Source organism: Schistocerca cancellata, chromosome 4 (assembly GCF_023864275.1).
Source record: "Schistocerca cancellata isolate TAMUIC-IGC-003103 chromosome 4, iqSchCanc2.1, whole genome shotgun sequence".
Classification (NCBI taxonomy): Eukaryota; Metazoa; Arthropoda; class Insecta; order Orthoptera; family Acrididae; genus Schistocerca; species Schistocerca cancellata.
Window position 1 is genome coordinate 452,172,913 of NC_064629.1, and position 22,353 is coordinate 452,195,265.

At 45.5% G+C, this 22,353-nt stretch overlaps 1 protein-coding gene across 1 annotated transcript in view; it reads left to right on the top strand.

Moving 5' to 3' along the window:
- The window catches only part of LOC126184910 (uncharacterized), a 703,300-nt gene that overhangs the window by 48,327 nt on the left and 632,620 nt on the right, over positions 1-22,353 (top strand). Inside the window, exon 2 of the mRNA XM_049927572.1 lies at positions 11,242-11,273. The gene's annotated coding sequence lies outside the window, so the exon portion shown is untranslated. The remainder of the gene's footprint in view (positions 1-11,241; positions 11,274-22,353) is intronic.

Consider the following 22,353-nt stretch of genomic DNA (forward strand, 5'->3'; position numbering starts at 1 on the left):
GCGTGAGCGGAAGACGGCCTAACGGTGTGCGGGACCGTAGCCCAACTTCATGGAGACGGTTACGAATGGTCCTCGCCGATACCCCAGGAGCAACAGTGTCCCTAATTTGCTGGGAAGTGGCGGTGCGGTCCCCTACGGCACTGCGTAGGATCCTACGGTCTTGGCGTGCATCCGTGCGTCGCTGCGGTCCGGTCGCAGGTCGACGGGCACGTGCACCTTCCGCCGACCACTGGCGACAACATCGATGTACTGTGGAGACCTCACGCCCCACGTGTTGAGCAATTCGGCGGTACGTCCACCCGGCCTCCCGCATGCCCACTATACGCCCTCGCTCAAAGTCCGTCAACTGCACATACGGTTCACGTCCACGCTGTCGCGGCATGCTACCAGTGTTAAAGACTGCGATGGAGCTCCGTATGCCACGGCAAACTGGCTGACACTGACGGCGGCGGTGCACAAATGCTGCGCAGCTAGCACCATTCGACGGCCAACACCGCGGTTCCTGGTGTGTCCGCTGTGCCGTGCGTGTGATCATTGCTTGTACAGCCCTCTCGCAGTGTCCGGAGCAAGTATGGTGGGTCTGACACACCGGTGTCAATGTGTCCTTTTTTCCATTTCCAGGAGTGTATTAATAGTGTTGTGTACATTTGAGTATTTGGCTTCTAATGCTTGCTGGAGGAAGGCAAGGACAAAGAGTACCATCTATCTTCCATATTTTATATACTACTCAGTTTGAGAATGAGCTCAGTCTTCGGTTGACAATAGCCATGTTGTTTAGCAGTACCGTACCCTTAGGTGTTTAACACGGTTTGAGTTAATAATTTCTACAGATACAGCAACACACCAGTATTTATGCAGTGTTATCTGATGAAACGATCGACCTGGTCCAGACTTGTGGACTTTGTTCTTAAGCACCTTACAATAAGGACAATGAGCGTTTTCTAATTAGAGAAATACGTGAACGTTGTTCTAACGACGTTTTCAGAGGAGACTAGATTGCTTCATTTACGACGAACGTTAAATCTCCTTAACAATAGTGAACAGCGGTTTGTAAATCGATTACAGACCGCATTTTGTCACATTTCGCTGACTGAAAGGGAAAAGTTGATTGACTGATAGACTAATAAAGAAAAAATACTACTTGTGGGCAAGGTACAGAACAAAAGTGAGTGCATTCGTAATTACAGTGGACGTGTTGAAAGCGTAGTGATCGCGAGAGTGTTTAGTCAAGACGTCAGAACCGTTATTAAAAGCACATACATTCGCTTAAGCTGGAGGATTGTAATCCATGGTCCAATGACGGTTTTAACAACCATAAGTCGATTGTAAAACAAGGATGCCTCTTATCCATAATGATATTCGCGATAACGCTGGTTCCGCTTTTGTTAGCAGCAGAATACGTTTCACTGTGAAATGTCCTTGGTGCAGATTGTACGTTTAAAGGTTACGTAAATGTTGTTGGAATAGGAGTAAAGCACCAATATCTGACAAAAGTTATGAAAATACCAAAAAGTAAAAGACAGCGTTTTTCTAGTTTTAAGAAGAGTGTAGGATTAACCAACAATTATGAATTTCATTATACTTGGCACAGACATGTGCAATAACCCCCTAAATGACTGCGAGTTTCTGTAGAAAGAAGTTAGAAGTTGTTAGAAGGAAACTGAAGGAAAATACTGACGGCAACCTTTCATTCCTTGAAAAGGTAAAAGTAGACAACACTTACGTTTTGCTGAAATATGGTATGTGACACAGCTAGTAACTCTACTAAAACAAATCACAAATGTGATTAAGTCTGGAACAGTCTGGTTTATTTGACGATATAATAACTTCAAGGTTACAATCTCAACTTTAGCTTAACAGCAGAACGAAGAAGAAATATGATTGTCGTATGTTAAAAGGCGATGAGATGTCTTACTTTTTTGTAGATTGTGGGAGGAAGTAAAATAGCTCCCGAATAGTCTAACAGCTGTGATTCCGAAACAGACACGACCACATAACCTGAGCCCACCAGTGAATATAGCGTCACGTCTTGGACTAGGTTAGACTATATTCCATGGAGTGCAGTTATACAGGGAATCATAAGTAATGACGTAAATGTATACATTTGAAAATACACGACACCACATCAAGCATAGGTCCGCAAATGAACCTTTTGCGAGATAGTTGCGACAGTGTCATTACCAGCCACCACTGATTTAATTCCTAGTTACGAAAAGGTAACAATAGTATACAGAGTTAAGAAAAGTTTATGGGTAGTTTGGTAGAAGTGGAGGTGATCTGAACGAACACTGCAACAGTTATATGCCTGTACTCGTAGTTAAGGGAGGTTTTCGAAGTGTCTTATATCCGGATACAGCCCTGTACGTGTCGCCGCAGTGAGTTTCGAATCCCTTCAAACACTCTTAGATCATTTCGAAACTCGTGACAAGCGCTTAAAGTTCCTGCTCCAATACTTCAACCGTGTTAACCGGAGCGGCGTACATTGCACCTTACACATCGTGCACAGAAATTCATGGTGTTCAGACAAGGTGAACTTCCTTTGATCATACTGGCAAGTTAAATGTCGTCTCGCCATAGCAGCAAAATGTGACGGTGCTCCATCATGAATGTAGCACATCCTCTGGCGTTCTCTAGAGGAACATCCTCAAGTAATCTTGCAAAATGAGATCACAGAAAACGAAGGTAATTCCGTCCACTGAGTTTGGTTGATAACACGTCCGGTCCAATAAGACGAACGCCAAGTACCCCTAACCACACATTCAATGAGAAACGTCGGTGGCGTGAAGACTCATGCACAACATGTGTGTCAGAACTGTGATAATTAAACACACTATCACGAGTAAAACCTACTTCATCTGTAAGTAAATGTTATTTTCAAACGTAGGGTTGTGTATAGCTTGTTGTTGCATCCACCGACAGAACGTTAGCCTAGGACCAGATTTCACCCCACCATGACTCTGAACTCGTTGGAGCTGGTACTGGTATGTATGTATGTATGTATGTATGTATGTATGTATTTATTTGTTGCACTGGGGACCTAGAAACGACGGAGAGGCTTCGTCCCCGCCGTAGCCCTCAGTGGTTCATAACCCCACAACAGGCTACAGCAGTCCACTCACCCCACGCCGCCCCACACCGAGCCTACGGTTATTGTGCCGTTCGGCCCCTAGTGGACCCCCAGGAACGTCTCATTCCCGACAAGTGTAACCCCAATGTTTGCGTGGTACGGTAATTATGGTGTACGCGTACGTGGAGACAGTGCTTGCCCAGCAATCGCAGACATAGTGTAACTGAGGCAGAATAAGGAGAACCAGCCCGCATTCGCCGAGGCAGATGGAAAGCCGCCGTAAAAACAATCCACAGGCTGGCCGGCACACCGGACCTCGACACTAATCTGGCGGGCGGATTCGTGCCGGGGACCGGCACGCCTTCCCGCTCGGAAAGCAGTGCTTCAAACCGCACGGCTAGCCGCGCGGGCTGATGGTACTGGTACATTGTATTGCGACGCATTATTCTCCAAACATCGCTGTGGCTTTTATCGGAATTTGTGAGGAAAGTCTCCTTGTCAGAGTGTTTGACTGTTTGCAGAAACCATTCTTCAAAAACAAGTATTGTTCATACAGGCCTAGCTGCTACCGCAGGATGAGTAAAGCCCGTAGTTTCTCGGAAGCGTAGAAGCACCGTTGTAAACGTTCGACTCTTGGGGTTGCCTTCGGGCAGGGTATGATTCTTGGTACAAGCGCACGATCTCCCTTCGCCCTATCATACGTGAAATGCATATCCGGAAAATCGTCGTTACTGTAATGTTCCATGTTACTACCAACTATTGTAGAACACAACTGACGCTCCACAAACAACTGACATGAGTGGCCCTCCGACTGTGTACTGTACTGCCGTATCCATTCTGCTTAAAAGTGACTGGTAACCACAAAATCGCAATTATTTCGCTCTTAAAATACGAGGGGAATAGGAAGCAAAGGAATGAAACGGGCAGAAATTCGACAGGAATATGAGTAAACAGATCCAACAAGTACTTAATTCTTGAAGTGAAATAAATGAGGTGTCAGTGTGTGAAACAATAGCAAATAAATGAAAAAATTACCTCAATTAAACTTTGCAAAATAAATAATTGTTCATTCTGCATAAAAAGGACAATCCAGAACAGAAAGTTCTGTCCATCAGATAAGAAAAAATACAGCGGTGGACACAAATTAAACTTGGTTTAAATAGTGGATCAGACCCAAGATATATACAGACAACAGAATTTTGAAAATCCAAGAGGACAGAGTCCCCCCCGCCAAAAAAAGGAAAAACATAGTTCTGCTCTATAGTCGATGGTAAGTGGTCAATAATTGGAGAGTTTTGTTAAGTTTCTAAGAACAGAGTGACAGAGAATATGAGAATCTAAACATAACGTTGTCAGTTATCAATGACACTTAAAGTTATTTTACAGTTAAAAAAAATATATACGTAACTGAAGGAGCCATTCATTTTCTTTTACATGTATAAACATTTTTAAATGCATATATATTTTTAAAGAAGTAGTACTTCTCTCTTTTATACGTGTAAGTCACTTATCAGGAAAATTCAAGTAATATTACACGTATACTTACAAGTTCAGACTGTAATATTATACCAATACTGGAAAGTTACGAACATAAAAAACCAAATATTTATGGAGCAGAAATAAGAAATTTAATTTTTATGGCAAAAGAAGCCATCGCTAAAGAAAGCGTATTTGATTGGCGCAAGGAAGGGCTGGAGGAGAGGACGCAAATCTTTTTATAATTCGAAGTACGTAAAAAATGTTCGCCTATACTGAAAGCGGAATGTGAAGCTTCGTGACCACAAACGGTCAATGCCCGTATCTGATGTTGACGAAATGATTTTCCCCTATCAAATGCTTTTAGTTGAGAAAAGTTTAAAAACATAACGATTTTTAACGAAATATGAGTGAGGAAGACTGGCATCACCTACGCCGCTGGCTGTTTTAACAAATAATTTGAGTTACGGTACTAAAAATGTAAGCTGGTCAATCGAATACAAGACATGCACAATACTGGACTTCATAAAACTGCGAAAGCAGGAGGAGACATTTCTAAACCTACATCTGCTGCGTGGGTCTTCGAGATGAATATTACTGCCTTTTACGTCTGCATGAGACTTATTTCGAGATTTTAGTCGTAGTGCTGCTGTAAATCTGTGGTATACTCATGAGTGAACAGATGGACCACTGCCGGCCGGAGTGGCCGAGCGGTTAAAGGCGCTACAGTCTGGAACCGCACGACCGCTACGGTCGCAGGTTCGAATCCTGCCTCGGGCATGGATGTGTGTGATGTCCTTAGGTTAGTTAGGTTTAAGTAGTTCTAAGTTCTAGGGGACTTATGACCACAGCAGTTGAGTCCCGTAGTGCTCAGAGCCATTTGAACCATTTTAGATGGACCACTGATTTCCGTGTAGGCAATCTGCAACGTACACCTGTGGGTTTTGCATTCACAAAGCTTCTGATTACTTGTATCTCGTTCTCCTCTTCCTTGTGCCGGCTTTCTCCAAAAATGTACTCAGGGGCCATTCCACTGCACTTCGTGAAGTTGGCACAGTCTTGTTTGGCTCTGTTATCGTTGGATTTGACATATTCTGCGAGACGTGAAAGTGATGTTTCCTCTTTCTCCTGCACCTTTGATCTTCACTTTTTCATGGGATATATATACTCCGCAGGATTTGTGGTAGTCTTCCGTTGACACATATTCTAATACTCGTATTCCCAGGGAATTATCGCCCCTTAAAATTCTCAAGTCCTCATTTCCCATGCTTTCCGGGTTCCCTAAGTGGCAACATTGCTGTAGGAATCGCTTCAGACTATAACATGACAGACGACATCATGAGGGGAAGACAGCAGGAGAAGATGTGAGAAGCTGTTACCTATTCTCGAAAGCTACATAACTTAATCGTAAACTCCTGTGAAGAAGATTTTCAGGTTTTCTCGAACAGCTGCATGACTCGAAATGGAATACGTTCACATTAGTTAACACTTTTAAGTGTCTACCACAATGAACTACACAAAGTCGTGAAATTTAATTAAAGAAAACTGCATGGCGCAAAGAAAGGAGAGGAAAAAGCATCTATTTCGAAATTTGGTATCGTTCCTTCTGTCTTTGTAATGTTTTGGAAAAAATCTCTGACACTTTTCATTGTGCTTGTCCACACAATCACAGACCCTGCAAGGGAAGAAGGAATCTTAGTTCTTGTACGTCTATCTTTCTATAAGATGGTGGTTGGGACGTCGGTTGGTCAATTCGGTTTTAGTTTCGTTTCAGAATACTAACATCTGATGAGTATAGTATAAATTGTACAAAGGAATCAACGACTGTGAGCACCTGCGAAAAAACAAGAAAAATAACTCATCGCTGCCATAAATCATATTAAACTTGTGACCAGAAAAATTTAAAAGAAACTGAATAAGCATATTAAAATAGGACGAAGAACGATCATATACCTTCATCCCAACCAGCACTGGTGAAATTATGTTAAAACATCTTACTGGTATTGATCTTATACTAGGCCTCCAATAGCCATCCAGAAAAAGCACTCACATGTTCAGGAATAAATTTAATGCCTCTACAGACGTGTCCTACTTACTTTAATAAGTTCGCAAGTAAATTTGTAAGTTACAAGACAAGATACAAGTTACTGATTTGAGAAGAGAACGGTCAACATGATAAGAAACATTTCTAGTTAACTGGAAACGAAAAGGCAACTTGGGAATGTGGAGTACCGTATCGGCGTCGTAGGAAATCCTTCTGAATATAAGAATACCTGTTGATATGAAGCTCTTCTAGAACACAGAGGGCCAGCCCATATTATTACGGAACGTTGCCGTTACCCTGTTTACAGGAACCGGATTAGGGAAATGAATAATTAATTTAATGTCACAAATCAGTTCATTGATTTCGTACGATGACCTATGGCGACATGTGTTGAGAATACTAGCTCTCCACAGATACACTTGTATCCAAATTAATAATGATTTCAGTCTAAAGTTTTCATCGTAACCAGTAACAGGGAAAAATAAATATCGGAAGATGTATGGAGGGTTCAGATGCCAATCAGTGTAAGTCAGTCCACAATGAAATTGAAGATAATTAGATGTTTTTCAAATTAGCACAGAACAATACAGATGATTCGTACAATAATAAGACTTGTTTTTTTTTTATTGAAACCGAATACAACAACTCAACTATTGTGAGGATACAGAAGAGCGTAACTTAAATAAACTACAGCATAACTATAATTTAACACAAAACGGTAACTTTTGGTCACTGTCCACTGCACTTTTTTGATGAATTTAATCTATGTATTCATCATTGTCGCTGCCATACTCTGCAGGTGAAGGAATATATTGCAAAAGTTCCAACATATGCTTTTTTGCAGCTCTTTAACAGGTCGACGATTTGGATACAGGAGATCTTGAACAATATTGATCAAAAGTGGACACCTTCCTTTTGAATTTGATGTAATGGTGATCTCATAAAATGTAATATCTTTCAGCAATGTTTCTCTGTAGAAAATAGAATTCTCTCGACCTGTGCAGTATCTTAGCCATTTCATTTTCAACGTTTACTTTACCCCCTTCAGTACGGGTTTTCCCATTGAAAACTGGAACTTCCAAGTTTTTGGTTGAAAGAAACTCTTCTCGCTTCATCTTTGTCAGTAGAAATGGATTTTGGTGTTTGGAAATTGTTACCAAATCAATCCAATCTCTTGGACCAAAAATAAATTCTTTCTTTTTTTGCTTTGGATTCGATAACGCCAAAATCTGCATCATTTGGGAGGTAACTGTGTCCCGATAGCATATATCTGTGGTCAATGTAATCAGCCTCTATCCCTGGATTTTGCAAAGTTTTTGCAACGATAAGCTTAGTGTGATATTTTTGTTTTGACCTGTGCAAGAATTTGAATACATGATAATATGGCGATGAGATGAGGCATGTTGTTTAAGATGTTGAATAATACATGCTCCAGTTTCCTGTGATCCTCCAGATCCTTCTGTCTCATCCCACATGTACATGTATCCTTTAGAGTCATTAAAACTGTGCACTCCTAGATTATATACATACGTATTTGGTTTGTAATAGGCAACAGGTGTGGGAAGTTTTGGGAAAGGTAAAGCTTTTCCCAGATCAAAAGTAAAAAAGTAAACATCTTCTCCTGCAAGCAACTTGTCTGAATTCAAAGAATGTCTTGCTTTTTGTGCTCGCCGAAGATGAAGTTCTTTTGTAGTCTTTGCCTCTTCCTTTTTTGTATCATTATTCTCTAAAGTAAGAATTTTCTGCAGGGAATCGCATAGCTGGCATGTATCTTTGGGCGGGGGCTTAAAATGTAAATTGAAATTAGTAGAAAACACGTGAATTACATCTCTTCTTTGACACGTTCGGTACCAGACTGAGCACATTTCTCCACGTAAAGGTTGTACGTTTATCTGATATTCAGATCAGACTCCAAATATCTCCGATTTGGCACATCAGAGAGGGTATAATTACTTTTATAAGAGGGAAACGATTCGATGTGTTCTTTCACTTTTGTCACATCGATTTTATTTGTTGGCGGCCTATGCCCTCTTTTATCAATACACGCGGATGGTTATTTACTACTCAATATTTTATAAAGACGAGCATCACTAACTTGAAATGTGTCCATAATAAACTGTTTACACACACGAACTGAAATCACTGTTGTCAAATAATCTGTCAGAATTTTCGATTTTGGTGCCTTCGATGAGTTTCTTGGACGACGTTGCTTCACCTTCGTGTTGTGGATCAGTCTGCGGAGATAGACGTTCTGCTTTGCATTATCGCCCAATTTACAAAAGGATTCGATCAATGATCGCCGTTCTGCAGGATTTACTAAATCAAAACACTTTCGTGAACATTTACAGTTCACATTTTTAAAGGATTTTGCAAGAAAATTTTTCCTACTTCTGTTCACATAAGCTTTCCCAGAACATCTTTTGGCAGAACTGACTAGCCTTTTCCATGAATATTGCTTCCTCTTCAGTTTTCTTCCTTTCTGTATCAACATATTTTCGTTTTCAGTGCTTTTATCATGGTTGTCTAACTGGGGATCGTCTTCTTCAGTGACATCTACAAATTACTAAAATATTTAGGAAGTCATTCAATGTAACTCATCAAACAGTTCACAATTCAGAAAAATTATTCCAAAACACGTGTTCAGCAATGCTTGTAATGTAACGTTCCGGTTGTAAGGCTACAATATCAATAACGATATAAACAATACACTAGTTTTGGGAAAGAAGCCTTTTATGAGTGGTCACATGAAATTACGACACATTTTAGAGGTTTGACTGTGCATACCTGAATCGGACAAATTATTATCATTGTCTGGTACATATTAAGAACTGCTATCTGCAAACGGCGTATTTTCACCGAGTGGCGAGGACATTCTGATATAAAAATCACGTATTGTGTAACAGTAGCAGATTACTATGTCTCACAGTACGCCAAGACAAAGATACTGGTGTTTCAAACTGACTTATACTAAATAACTTCGGAACATTTCGACTCATTTACTCTGTGGTCAGTGCATGTTCTGCCATCTAGCGTAAGAAATGTCAAATTGTGACTTACCGCCTCGGCAACTGAAAGGTTAAATACTCGGGAATCTGTTAAGACATATAAGTCACTTGCAGAAAAACGGCAACTTACACTGATTGGCTTCTGAGCCCTCCGTATAGTACAATGAGCAATGATTTATACGTATAATAAATAAATGAGAAGTACATTATAGGAATATTTAAAAGAAATATTTTTATAGCAGCAGTTCGAGTACACGCGTTCTTCATTTGATTTCTTTCTCGACAAAATTTTGAGAAAGAGGAATCGAAGGAGTAAATATCGGTTCATTTGTAGGAGTATTTTGGAAGGAAGTAAATTCTCTTATAAAATAAAGAATATTTACTGTAGGTAATCCTACACAAAAACGCTCATGTGTAACTGTATTAGATAGCTACCTAATACAATAAATCAGCCACTTTCACCTTGATTGCAGTACAGAGTCGTAGCCTGGGTTCCACGATGGGAGAAATGGGTAGATAGCAGTGGGAAGCTACACTGATCCTTCGTATCTTGATAGCCACCCCTACTCACGCAAATAGGTAGAAGTGAGTCCTAGGCACGCTCCTTCCGCGCGATAGGACTGAGATCAGGGTGACACTGTTGACGGAGAGAGACAACAGCTACATGTCTGTATTGATGCCCTCAAACCGTTGTGACACAGTTCAGGAACGAAGGCGTCATACATTTTCTTGCTGAATGTCCAAGTCCTTTGCATGGCGACTTCGTGTGAACGAATGCAGATTATATGGCAATAGATTTCTTCTCACTAGTTATAAAAGATATCCGATTGTAACGGTTGTGCTATATTTTGACATAATATTTTTTTCCTCACAGTCATCAAATATGGCGTGTGCCTTCGAGTCCTTTATGCAGCAAATACAGACACAGAGGGCGAGTGAGATCAGACATGGAGCCTCTCATTGTCAAGAAATTTAGGAGGGAAGTTCAAACAGAAAACCTTTATGTTATTAGATAAACTTTGACATTGGTATATTCATTACTAAATAAGATTTTAATTCTTTATTGTATACAAAGTAAGCAAATAAAACCTTTTTGTGCTATTCTGAACCACACAAGGATCTGAAGTGTTACCGTGAACAAGTAGAGTGAAAGACATCCAATGACAGCGTGTATTGGTGGAGACAAGAATGGTGGCAGAGATGCGAGAGTGAGTCCTCTGTGGCCGAAGCAGGCAAAAGGTTGCAGACGTGGAGGGCCGCGATGGTATGAGGGCGAGATATGGGACAGCAGTGGGAGGGGTTCTTCACCGCAGTCCGGCGAAGAAGATGCGGCACCCGCCTCCACATTGTACCGCTACCGTTTTGGGGACTTTATCCAGATTTAACCACTAAATCAGCTCGTAACACCTAGGCTGCATTGATTTGGTGGCTACAAGTGTCAAAAGTAAAGACGGTTGCCATTTATGCACCAAATAAAGGAAATGACTGCCACCATTTTGTGAAACGACCCCTGCAGCTTAAAAGACTTGCTGGAAAGACATTTTATTAATTTTATGAATCACGTAGCGATGGTTCAGAATTGCATATACATAAGCTAAGATGTTAGGTGGAAATTTCAAATTACTGACTTAATCCATTACATTTTCCAGGTATATATTACCACGGAGAGATGTCAGGGCAGGTAAGGATTTGCATGGCGTCATCTCGCCAAAATCAGTGCTATGAAGACATCGTAGGTAAGTGAACTTTCCGACAACGTAGATCAGTGAGAAGTATAATTGCACACAACAGACTTAGTTGCATTCACATTTCTCTTGTATAACTCTGTATATCACTGTCATGGCTTGTTGTTGAAACATTAATTACTAATTTCTTTTAGTAAGGTTTCAGTACTATAATTAATAAGAAACTTTTAAGTTTCCTCTCATTGATGTGTATGTGGCCTCGTCTTCTTACATGAGATCGAGAGTCGTCAGTAACTTGTGCTTTGACTATACATGTTTTATGACACTGAACCTGGCTCAATATCGTAACTAATACAAATTCCGGTAGCCGAAACATTGCTATGGCAGCTAGTGCTTGATATCCCAAGTGATAGTAAATAGTACTAGACGTTTCAGGGATTCTATCTCATTCCATGCAAACATAACTCATGGGAGAATACTGCTGCCACCTACATAAACTGTGAGCTTTTGGCGAGCAAGATTCATCATCCATGTGGATTTAAAATTAATCACACTCTGCTACCGGTGTGAACAAAAGATTAGTTATCAGTCTAGATGACGTTTTCCCCTCTTTGAAGGACAATTTGTGATACTGCCAATCTCTCAGCTCCGTTACATCGGTTAAGAAAAGTTTTATGCTATTTTGTCTAAAACTGACATGGTGAGACCGTGGCTGTGTACAATTAATGTAGGTTGGTTCTTGCAAAGAAGAAAAGGTTTATGTTTTAGAGTAGCGCCTGCACTCCATAACGTGGAGGTAAATGGAATCCTTATTCGTTGACCTTTTACTTTCCAGCACTGAACTGACTAGAGTGTTTCGTAGCACTGTGACCTAACTATCTGCGTCTACAATCCAAGACAGCAGCTACGGACAACTGTCGTCAAAATGTTACCCATGACGGTCTGTTCTGCAGGAGGTAGTTATCCCTAATCGAGGTACACACTGAACACGTTTGACATCGTGGTAGTGGTGATTGATGTCCTGTGCGGGGGAAATCCACTATCTGACGGCAATCAAAAGTGTTGATATTGCTTATCTTATCACCACGGGAGTGGTCAAGCATTCAGATCATGAACCATGTCCGGAAATGAACGCTGTTGTGCTCAGACTGACTGCACACTTACCCCACTACGGAGTGGTGGTGTGGAAAGAGTGGGTAACTGTGAACGCGCCGCTTTTAAATGACAACACAGACTAATTGCATACGACTTGGTTTTATATTTCACATTTATCAACAACACAGATCACAAACAAAACGTATTTTCTATATTACTTACTTAGTTTTTGATGTCAGGTCCCTCTTCACATGGGTGCCTCTTGAGGACTCCTTGACATTATTAAGGGGTCATTTCGATGATGCCACAGTGGAACAGTTCTACCATGCACTCACTACCACGTACTTCGAATGTGGTGATAAGGTCTGACAAAAGATAGGCGGGGTGGACATTGGTTTCCCCTGGTGCCATGTATCGCAAACCTATACATGTAACATTCCTAAGAAACAGCTCTCGACATGGCGAGCCTAAAACCGAAGGCGTTCTACCAGTACGTGGATGACACGTTCGTGATTTAGCTGCATAGCGAAAAAATCTACAAGAATTTCTTAACAACCTCAACAGCATACATGACAATATTAAGTTCACCATGGTGTTAGAATAAAATAGATGTCTGCCTTTCCTCGACATCACGACAGAGAAGAAGACTGAAGGCACGTTAGGTCATTCTGTTTGCGGGAAGAAGACACACACCGACCTGTATCTTAACGCCAATAGCTGCCAACATGAAGCACAACGCAAATCCGTGTTCACCACCTTGGTGCACAGAGAACGAGACATGCGAAATAGTCTACCTTCCGAACTGCAACCTTGAAAAAACATTGCGCGAGAACAGCTATTGTGAGGCGCAGATAAGACGTGCTTTCCTAATCAATGAGAAGAAGAGACGACACACATGAAGAAAATAGTAAGCTCTTTGCCTCCTTTCCGTATGCTGGGCCACCCACGGCAAAGATTGCCAGGATATGAGAAAAGAGCAACATTAAACCGATCTTCCACTCATCGGCCAAAATGAAGAATATGCTGCGCTCAGTTAAGGATACTCTACGAATACAGACACCTGGTATTTAGAGCAGCAGCTACGAATGTGGCATACAATACATTGGCAAGACGCAGCGATGTATATCCCTGCTGACAACAGGCCAAACGGAGAAAGATGCAGTTGCGGAACCATATGTTCGATTTCGACAAAAAAGCTACTGTGCACGGCAAATGGGTTCTGGAAGGCTGTGGAGGTGCGAATCCATGATAACCTTGTCAACCCAGATAGTGGTTTCCAACTTGGCACCGCATCGCATGCAGCAATAAGAAAAATACGACAATAACGCTCCAGTGCGAAACCGGCGAAGACGGTTGATGTAACGGACTGGTACCAGGACGCGATGCTCGGACCCGCCAGCATGCAGGGAGCCTCTACCACTACCGGCTGCCACTCTCCCTGCCCCACCATGGGCTGTGACACCCCTTCCGGAGCCGCGCGATTGGCGCTACTGATGCAGACAATCAGAGGAGCCTGCAGTCCACAGGCTATGAGAACCAGGACAGGACAGGACAGGACAGGAGTCCGACACTCCGCCCGAAGATGACAAGTAGGAATCATGTTGAAACGCTGCAGAACGACGACTTGACTCTGCTGATAACCCGAGAAAACTTCATCATCTACATTCTTCGTTTCCACGTGGTATTCATCAATGAGGACAGAAGGTACCAGCAAAGGAGGAAAAATGCACCAGATATCTCTTAGGAGTGTCAAATTGTATTTATGATCGGCACAGTATTGAAATTTAATCGAAGGGAAAGCAGTCTGCCCCAACTGGAATGTGAGCTCATGGTTGATACATTCGACAGCGAGCGTTTTCTCTTACACCTCTGGAAACTGTAAAGGTTTCACGTCACGCAGAGTTGGTATATTCAGTGTAAATGGTGTACCAACGTGCTATTAAGATGCTGGAAAGTATGACGTCTGTGTTACGCATGTGTAGGTCAGCATATAGAGTTTAGCCAATTGATGTCGACTCTGCTCCTGTGAGGTAAAGTAATAAAATTACTCAGAAGCTCAGAATTGTGTGTGGGTAGGTGTTCCGTGATATCTATTTCTTTAATGTTTATTGCACATTAGGTAAGTTCAGAAAAGATGATTTTATTAGAGGATTATACAAGGAAGTCGTCGAAGCCATAATTACTGTTTTACTAATGGAATGTACAGAGACATCTCATAGAGGGTTGGCTACAGATCTGGACAGCAGTGTGTCACCTCAGTTACCTATACCTGGGCACTGAGCGGAATGGGGAGCTTTGCGTACGGTTAGGACGCTGTGAGGCATTTGCTCTTAATTTGTTTATCGGTGCGGAGCCTCAACACATGCTGCAATGGCTGGCTAACAATCAGTCGCTTCTGGCAGCGAGCCGAGACGGGATGTGTCCTATTTCTACAGAGGTTGCATTGGGCACGGTGCAGAGGGGCACACTTTGAAAACACTGTGGGAGAGGAACTGTCACATGTCCTGTTTGTTTTAAACAAAGAAGAAATTGTTGGTCTTCTTCCTTCGTACTGTGCTGGGTGGTATAGTATGAGAACATATGTGGTAATTGCTAAAGCAAGGAATCATGGGCTATCAGTGTTACTTTATCGATGTATTATGTGTGTTCACATATGTGTCTAATCGGATTTCCCGCAGTTATTTGCAATTCCACAGTACTCTTATAACGTCGGACGCCTCTTAGGCAACCTGATAGTCACGCCACACACTAGTAATGCAGGGATAAGTTCGTCACAGAGAGAAAATGGAGCCGGATTTGATGCATTGTTATATACTAAGCCATTGGGTATCACTGTAACTTTTTTGAAATAATGTAAATTGGTGTGCGTTGTTAAACAGTCTCATACCTGTGTGTGTTTTCTTGAATGGATAAAATCGGCAGAATTGTAACAAATAGCCAAAAACGTTAAGTGGCCTCGTACGTCGGTGTGTTTTCGGTAAAAATACCATTTTCTCCAGTACTCAGCTGGACGGGATGAAAGACTAAATTTCGAAGATCAACTGTACCTGCAGTTGATACTGCTGTTGATCGACTGACGGGGCGCACCACAAACGCTGGGTCCATCTCATAATATGTGTATCTGAAGAGTGGTGGTGACTGGAGGCTGGTGATATGGTACCATTAGGAACGTACTGCACGGATAGGGGAGGGGAGGCTGACATTTTTGGATAATAAATTATGGTCACTGAGATTAGGGTGAAAGCATTTGACCATTAGGAAACGCCTACGTAAACTAGAGTGCAAATGGCCTACCTGGTAACCTTCTTCGATCATAAATTACAGTAATTGAGTTGACTGTTATAGGTCATTAATTAGATTCTAAATAAACAAAAATAAGAGCCCAAGTGATTAGTTTATTTACATTAGTGAACCCAAAAGTGCAATGTTCCGCCAGGACAGTGGAGTGTTCTGAGGCAGAAATCAAAAGAATCAGAGAACGCAATCAATGAAAGAAATATTGTTTTACACTCAACTTTGGTACGGAGCGTCAGTATCCATATACAAGTCTTTGACAAAGATGAGATAATTACACACTTTAACAGTTCACTATACAGAAATAAACATAAATTTTGACGCCAGTTATGATGTACTTCTTTCGTAGAGAAAGTTCCTACAGCACTCTGATGATCCTCGACAGCTGTTAACTGGGGCTCCTCGACAACTGGGCAAGAACTCAGCAAGAACTCGGCTAGAACTGGTTAGAACTGTAGTCGGGTAGTCTCTTATCCACGTGATCCTTGGCACCGATGGCGCCTTCAGCTCAAGAGACGTGACACACAAAATGCGGCCAACTCTTGGGCGGCGCCGGTCCCTGTCGTTGTCGGACAACAGCGGAACTCCTAGCGCCAACCTCTGTACAGGGAACGATTGCCTCCCCTGTGGTAACGACTGGCTACGATATCACAATTAGGTTTATAAAGTTCATCGTTTCTTCAGATGGTGACAATAGGTCAAGTGACCGGATTGTTTGCGTAGGGAAAACAATGCTCCCCATTCGGACTGAACAAACCCTGCCACACTACTAACATGGGTGCCCATGATTCATGCAGGAATGGTTGATAGCTTACCACAGGCGGAAAAAGTAATACTCGAGGAATCTGTGAAGGTAGAAGCAAATAATAAACTACTATAATTCAATAAAGAAATTTATAGAAACTTTTTCGAATGTGGTATCCCCCACGTTGGCTAAACTATCTACACAATACAATTATGCGTAGAGCCCCCTGCGGGTTCGCGGGTTAGAATAGGCCCGCGGTATTCCTGCCTGTCGTAAGAGGCGACTAAAAGAATTCTCACATGTTTCGGCCTTATGTGATGGTCCCCTCTCGGGTTTGACCTCCATCTTTCTAAATTATTCCGAAGAGCGAGCCAACTGGGGAAGGGCGCCTTACGTGGTGCACTGTATCCGTCGTGCATTGAGACCTTTAGCCGGCTTTTTCGTCGTTTCAATGTTGTCCCGCTCGTTTTCCATCTCTTGGGCGAGGATACGTCCCTGGGTGCGATTCCCACGCTGCACTCTGCAGTGTTTCTTTTAACTGCGACGACGACTTTGGACAGTTTTGCACCTAAGATCCAGCACGGTAGCCAGTCCGTTGTGGTGGGGCCGCCATGTACCCTCTTGGTTGTAGCCCCCTGACAACACAGGGATCGCTCTACTGATGCCTGCGCCGTTAACTCCCCACGTATGCCAAGGAATAGATGCCCGTCTCCCTGGGGCATCAGGACTCCCGGCAATGGCCATCCTGCCAGGTGGCTATTGCTGCGGCTGGGTGGCGCCCGTGGGGAGGGCCCTTGGTCGGAGTAGGTGGCATCAGGGCGGATGACCCGCAATGAAGCGTGGTACATCATCTCTCGCTGGCGGCCAGCCGCCAGCAGTCTCTAAGCGTTCTCGGGCTCAATTTAATGCTGAAAAGTACAATCCGAAAACGTTCCCCTCTCTGGCCACGCCGTGGGAGGAGCGTAAGTCTCAGGATGGAGGTAATAGTTATTCGCCCCGATTCTTAGTTTGTACGAGAGCTGATGGGGAGTCTTTTCTCTCCACAAAGCCTCAGTTCTTCGTCGAGCATTTAGAGGACAAGTTTGGGGAGGTGGAGGGCTTGTCAAAAATGCGCTCTGGATCGGTCCTGATCCAAACGGCATCCTCTGCCCAGTCACGACGGTTGCTTGCTTGTGACAAGTTGGGGGATGTTGCTGTTACGATCACGCCGCATAAGAGTTTAAATATGGTTCAGGGAGTTATTTACCATAAGGACCTTCTTTTGCAGTCTGATGACGAGCTGCGCGCCAACTTAGAGCGCAGGGGTGTACATTTCGTCCGGCGCGTTCATCGGGGTCCGAAGGAAAATCAGATAGCTACCGGTGCCTTCATCTTGGCCTTCGAGGGTGATACGTTACTGGAAAAGGTCAAGGTGATGGTCTACCGATGTGACGTCAGGCCCTATATTCCTCCCCCGATGCGGTGCTTCAAGTGCTGGAAGTTCGGCCATATGTCTTCCCGCTGCACTTCCAGCCTCACATGTCGAGATTGCGGACGCCCGTCGCATCCCGATACTCCATGTGCCCCGCCTCCCATCTGTGTCAACTGCGGGGAGCACCATTCACCTTGCTCGCCTGACTGCAAAGTCTTTCAGAAAGAGCGCAAAATTATGGAATATAAGACCCTGGACCGGCTGGCCTATACTGAGGCCAAAAGGAAATATGACAGACTCCATCCTGTGAGAATGACATCTTCTTATGCAGCTGCTACGACAACTATGCTAGCCCCATCAGTTTCGAGACTTCCAGCCAGCTCGATAAGCAGTAAGACTCCTCCTGCCCCCTTGCCTGTGGGGGGCTCTACCCAACCGGTTGCTCCTGCACCATCTACCTCAGGAGCAACCTCCTCCCACCCGTCGGGGATGTCCGTCCCCGCTTCTCAGCCGGAGAAGCGTCTAACTTCTTCGGCTACTCTCGCCCGTAAGAGTTCCCTTGGGACCCTCCCTTCCCAGGGTTCCACCAGCGGGAAGGATGACGGCCGCCAGTGGCATAAGTCCTCACCAGCGGCCGGGCGTAGGGCTTCACGATCCTCCTCTGTCCCGGAGACTGAATCGGTGAAGCCTTCCCAGCCGGTGCAACCCAAGGTTCAGCGAGAGAAGTCCAAGAGAAAGACCTCTAAGGCCAAAGAACTTGCGGTGGCGCCAACCCCACCGCACCTTTCGCGCTCTGCGTCTGAGGATGCAGTCGAGATTCTAGCGTCCGCTGAGGACCTTGATCTCGCTGGTCCCTCAGACGCCATGGATGCCTCTCGTACAGGTACTGAATCGGTGGCAGTGAGTGAACAAGCGGCGTAAATTGCCTTCCCAGTCCTTTCACGCCTTTCTCAGCCATGGACAATATCATCCTCCAGTGGAACTGCGGCGGTTTTTTCCACCATCTAGCTGAGCTCCAACAACTTATCAGCCTTCACCCTTTCTCCTGCATTGCTCTTCAGGAAACTTGGTTTCCAGCAATGCGAACCCCCGCCCTCCGTGGCTATCGGGGTTATTATAAGAACCGGGCAGCATATGAAAGGGTGTCGGGTGGCGTCTGCCTCTATGTCCTTCACACTCTGCACAGCGAGTCTGTCCCTCTCCACACACCTTTAGAGGCTGTCGCTGTTCGGGTGTGGACGCCGCAGGCTGTTACCGTCTGCAGTCTTTACCTTCCACCGGATGGTGATGTCTCGCAGCATGTCCTGGCTGCGCTGATAGCCCAATTGCCGCCACCTTTCTTGCTATTGGGCGACTTCAACGCCAATAACCCTCTGTGGGGTGGGTCAGTGGCAACAGGTCGAGGCGCCATCGTTGAGCATTTATTGTCGCAGCTCGATCTCTCGATTTTAAATGATGGTGCCTTCACACACTTCAGTGTGGCACATGGCACATACTCCGCCATTGACCTTTCAATATGTAGCCCTAGCCTCTTACCGTCTGTCCAATGGAGTGTGCATGACGACCTGTGTGGTAGTGACCACTTTCCGATCTTTCTGTCACTACCACAGCGTCACTCTTCTGGGCGCCCTAGCAGATGGGCTATGAATAAGGCTGACTGGGACTTGTTCTCCTCCACTGCCGCTTTTGAGTCTCTCTCTAATGACGACATTGATGCGGTGGTTCAATCGGTCACCACCGGCATCGTTACTGCCGCCGAATCTGCCATTCCCCGTTCTTCTGGGTCCCCTCGGCGGAAGGCTGTGCCTTGGTGGTCGCCTGAGATCGCTGAAGCGATTAAAGATCGCCGGCGGGCGCTCCAGCGTCACAAGCGACATCCCTCCTTAGACCGCCTTATCGCCTTCAAACGGCTGCGTGCGCGGGCCCGCCTCCTTATCCGCCAAGGCAAGAAGGAGTGCTGGGAGCGGTATGTGTCCACCATTGGCCTCCATGTCACTCCTTCGCAGGTCTGGGCCAAGATTCGACGCGTCTACGGCTATCGGACCCCTGCCAGCGTCCCTGCGCTCTCACTGAATGGAGCAGTTTGTACTGACACCGACGTCATTGCCAATCGCTTAGCAGAGCATTTTGCTATGAGTTCCGCTTCTGCGAATTACCCCCAGGCCTTCCGCACCATTAAAGAGCGGATGGAACGTCGGAGCCTTTCTTTTCGCACCAACGCTTCTGAACCCTTCGCAGTGCCCTAGCTGCTTGCCCTGATACCGCTCCTGGGCCAGATGGCATCCACTGTCAGATGCTGAAACACCTTTCAGTGGACTGCCAGCGGCGCCTTCTCGATCTTTACAACCGTCTTTGGGTCGAGGGGGTGTTTCCGTCGCAATGGCGGGAAGGCGTTGTCATCCCCGTTTTGAAACCTGGAAAGACCCCTCTGGAGGTGGACAGCTACCGCCCCATTAGCCTCACCAACGTTCTTTGTAAGCATCTCGAACGGATGGTGAGCCGGCGCTTAAATTGGGTACTGGAGTCTCGGGGCCTTCTGGCTCCGTCTCAGGGTGGGTTCCGGAAAGGCCGCTCCGCCGCCGACAATCTGGTGAGCCTGGAGTCGGCCATCCGTACTGCCTTTGCCCGCCGTCAGCACCTGGTCGCTGTCTTTTTCGACATGCGGAAGGAGTACGATACGACATGGCGTCATCACATCCTTTCTACGCTTCATGGATGGGGTCTTCGGGGCCCTCTGCCGATCTTTATCCGCAATTTCCTGTCGTATCGTACCTTCCGCGTGCAAATCGCAGCCTCCTATAGTTCCACCCACGTCCAGGAGAACGGTGTGCCACAGGGTTCTGTTTTAAGTGTCTGCCTGTTTTTAATAGCCATTAACGGGCTCGCTGCGGCCGTGGGAAATTCTGTCTCTGCTTCCCTGTATGCTGACGACTTCTGCCTTCATTACAGCTCTACTGGCATTGCAGCTGTTGAACGTCAGCTACAGGGCGCTATCCGTAAGGCGCAGTCTTGGGCTGTAGCGCATGGGTTTCAGCTTTCGGCAGCCAAGACCAGCGTTATGCATTTCTGCCGGCGCCGAACAGTTCATCCTGAGCCGCGGCTTTATCTTGCCGACGAACTCCTTGCTGTGGTGGAGACCCACAGGTTTTTGGGGGTGGTTTTCGATGCCCGGTTGACTTGGCTGCCTCATATCCAGCAGCTTAAACAGACGTGTTGGCGGCATCTAAACGCTCTGAGATGCTTTAGCCACACCCGCTGGGGCGCCGACCGCTCTACCCTGTTGCGGCTCTACCAGGCGTTAATCCAGTCCCGTCTGGATTATGGGAGCCTGGCTTATGGCTCAGCATCCCCATCTGCGTTACGGGTGCTGGACCCAATTCTCCACAGCGTGATACGCCTTGCCACTGGTGCTTTCCGCACCAGCCCTGTGGACAGCGTACTTGTGGAGGCAGGTGTACCTCCACTGCGGTTCCGGCGCCAACGTTTGCTGGCCGCTTATGCTGCCCATGTTCTAAGCTTGCCCGGGCATCCAAATTATCGTGTCCTGTTCCCGCAGTCAGTCGTCCATCTGCCAGACCGTCCGCCCCGGTCGGGTTGTCCGATCGCCGTACGCGTCAAGGAGCTTCTCTGCGGGCTTGGGTTTTTCCCTGTTCCACCTCCTTTCCGGGCGCCTCTGCGTACACCCCCGTGGTGTGTTCCTCGCCCTTGCCTTCGGCTCGACTTGGCACAGGGCTCGAAGGACTCGGTCCCTCCACAGGCCTTCCGCCGCCGCTTTTATTCGATCCTGGCCACGTATCAGGGCTCTGGAATTGTTTACACCGACGGTTCGATGGTTGCTGGTCGTGTCGGGTATGCGCTAACTCTAAGGGACCATTCCGAACAACGGTCCTTGGCGGCTGGCTGCAGCGTTTACACTGCTGAGCTAGTCGCCATCTTTCGAGCCCTAGAGTATATCCGCTCCTGCTCAGGTGAGTCCTTCGTTATCTGTAGCGATTCCCTGAGCGGTTTACGAGCTCTCGACCAGTGTTTTCCTCGTTCTTGTCTGGTGATGGCTATCCATGAGTCCCTGCATACTCTTGCGCGTTGCGGCCGCTCTGTGGTCTTTGTGTGGACCCCTGGTCATGTCGGTATCCCAGGCAATGAACATGTTGACCGCCTGGCGAAAGAGGCCACGAGTAAACCATCTCTGGATGTTGGCCTCCCAGAGGCTGATTTGCTGGCAGTCCTCCGCCGAAAAGTTTTTGCGCTTTGGGACGCTGAATGACGCAATCGGATCATGCCCAATAAACTCCGTGCCATCAAGGAGACGACGACTGTGTGGCGGTCCTCCATGCGAGCCAACCGCAGGGACTCAGTCGTCCTTTGTCGGCTCCGCATTGGCCACTCCCGGCTAACACACAGTTATTTACTGCGCCGGGAGGACCCTCCTGTATGTCGCTGCGGGGAGGCTTTGACGGTGGCCCACATTCTGTTGGCCTGCCCCCTTTTAGCTGTGGTCAGGCAGACATTTGCGCTGCCTGATACGCTCCCT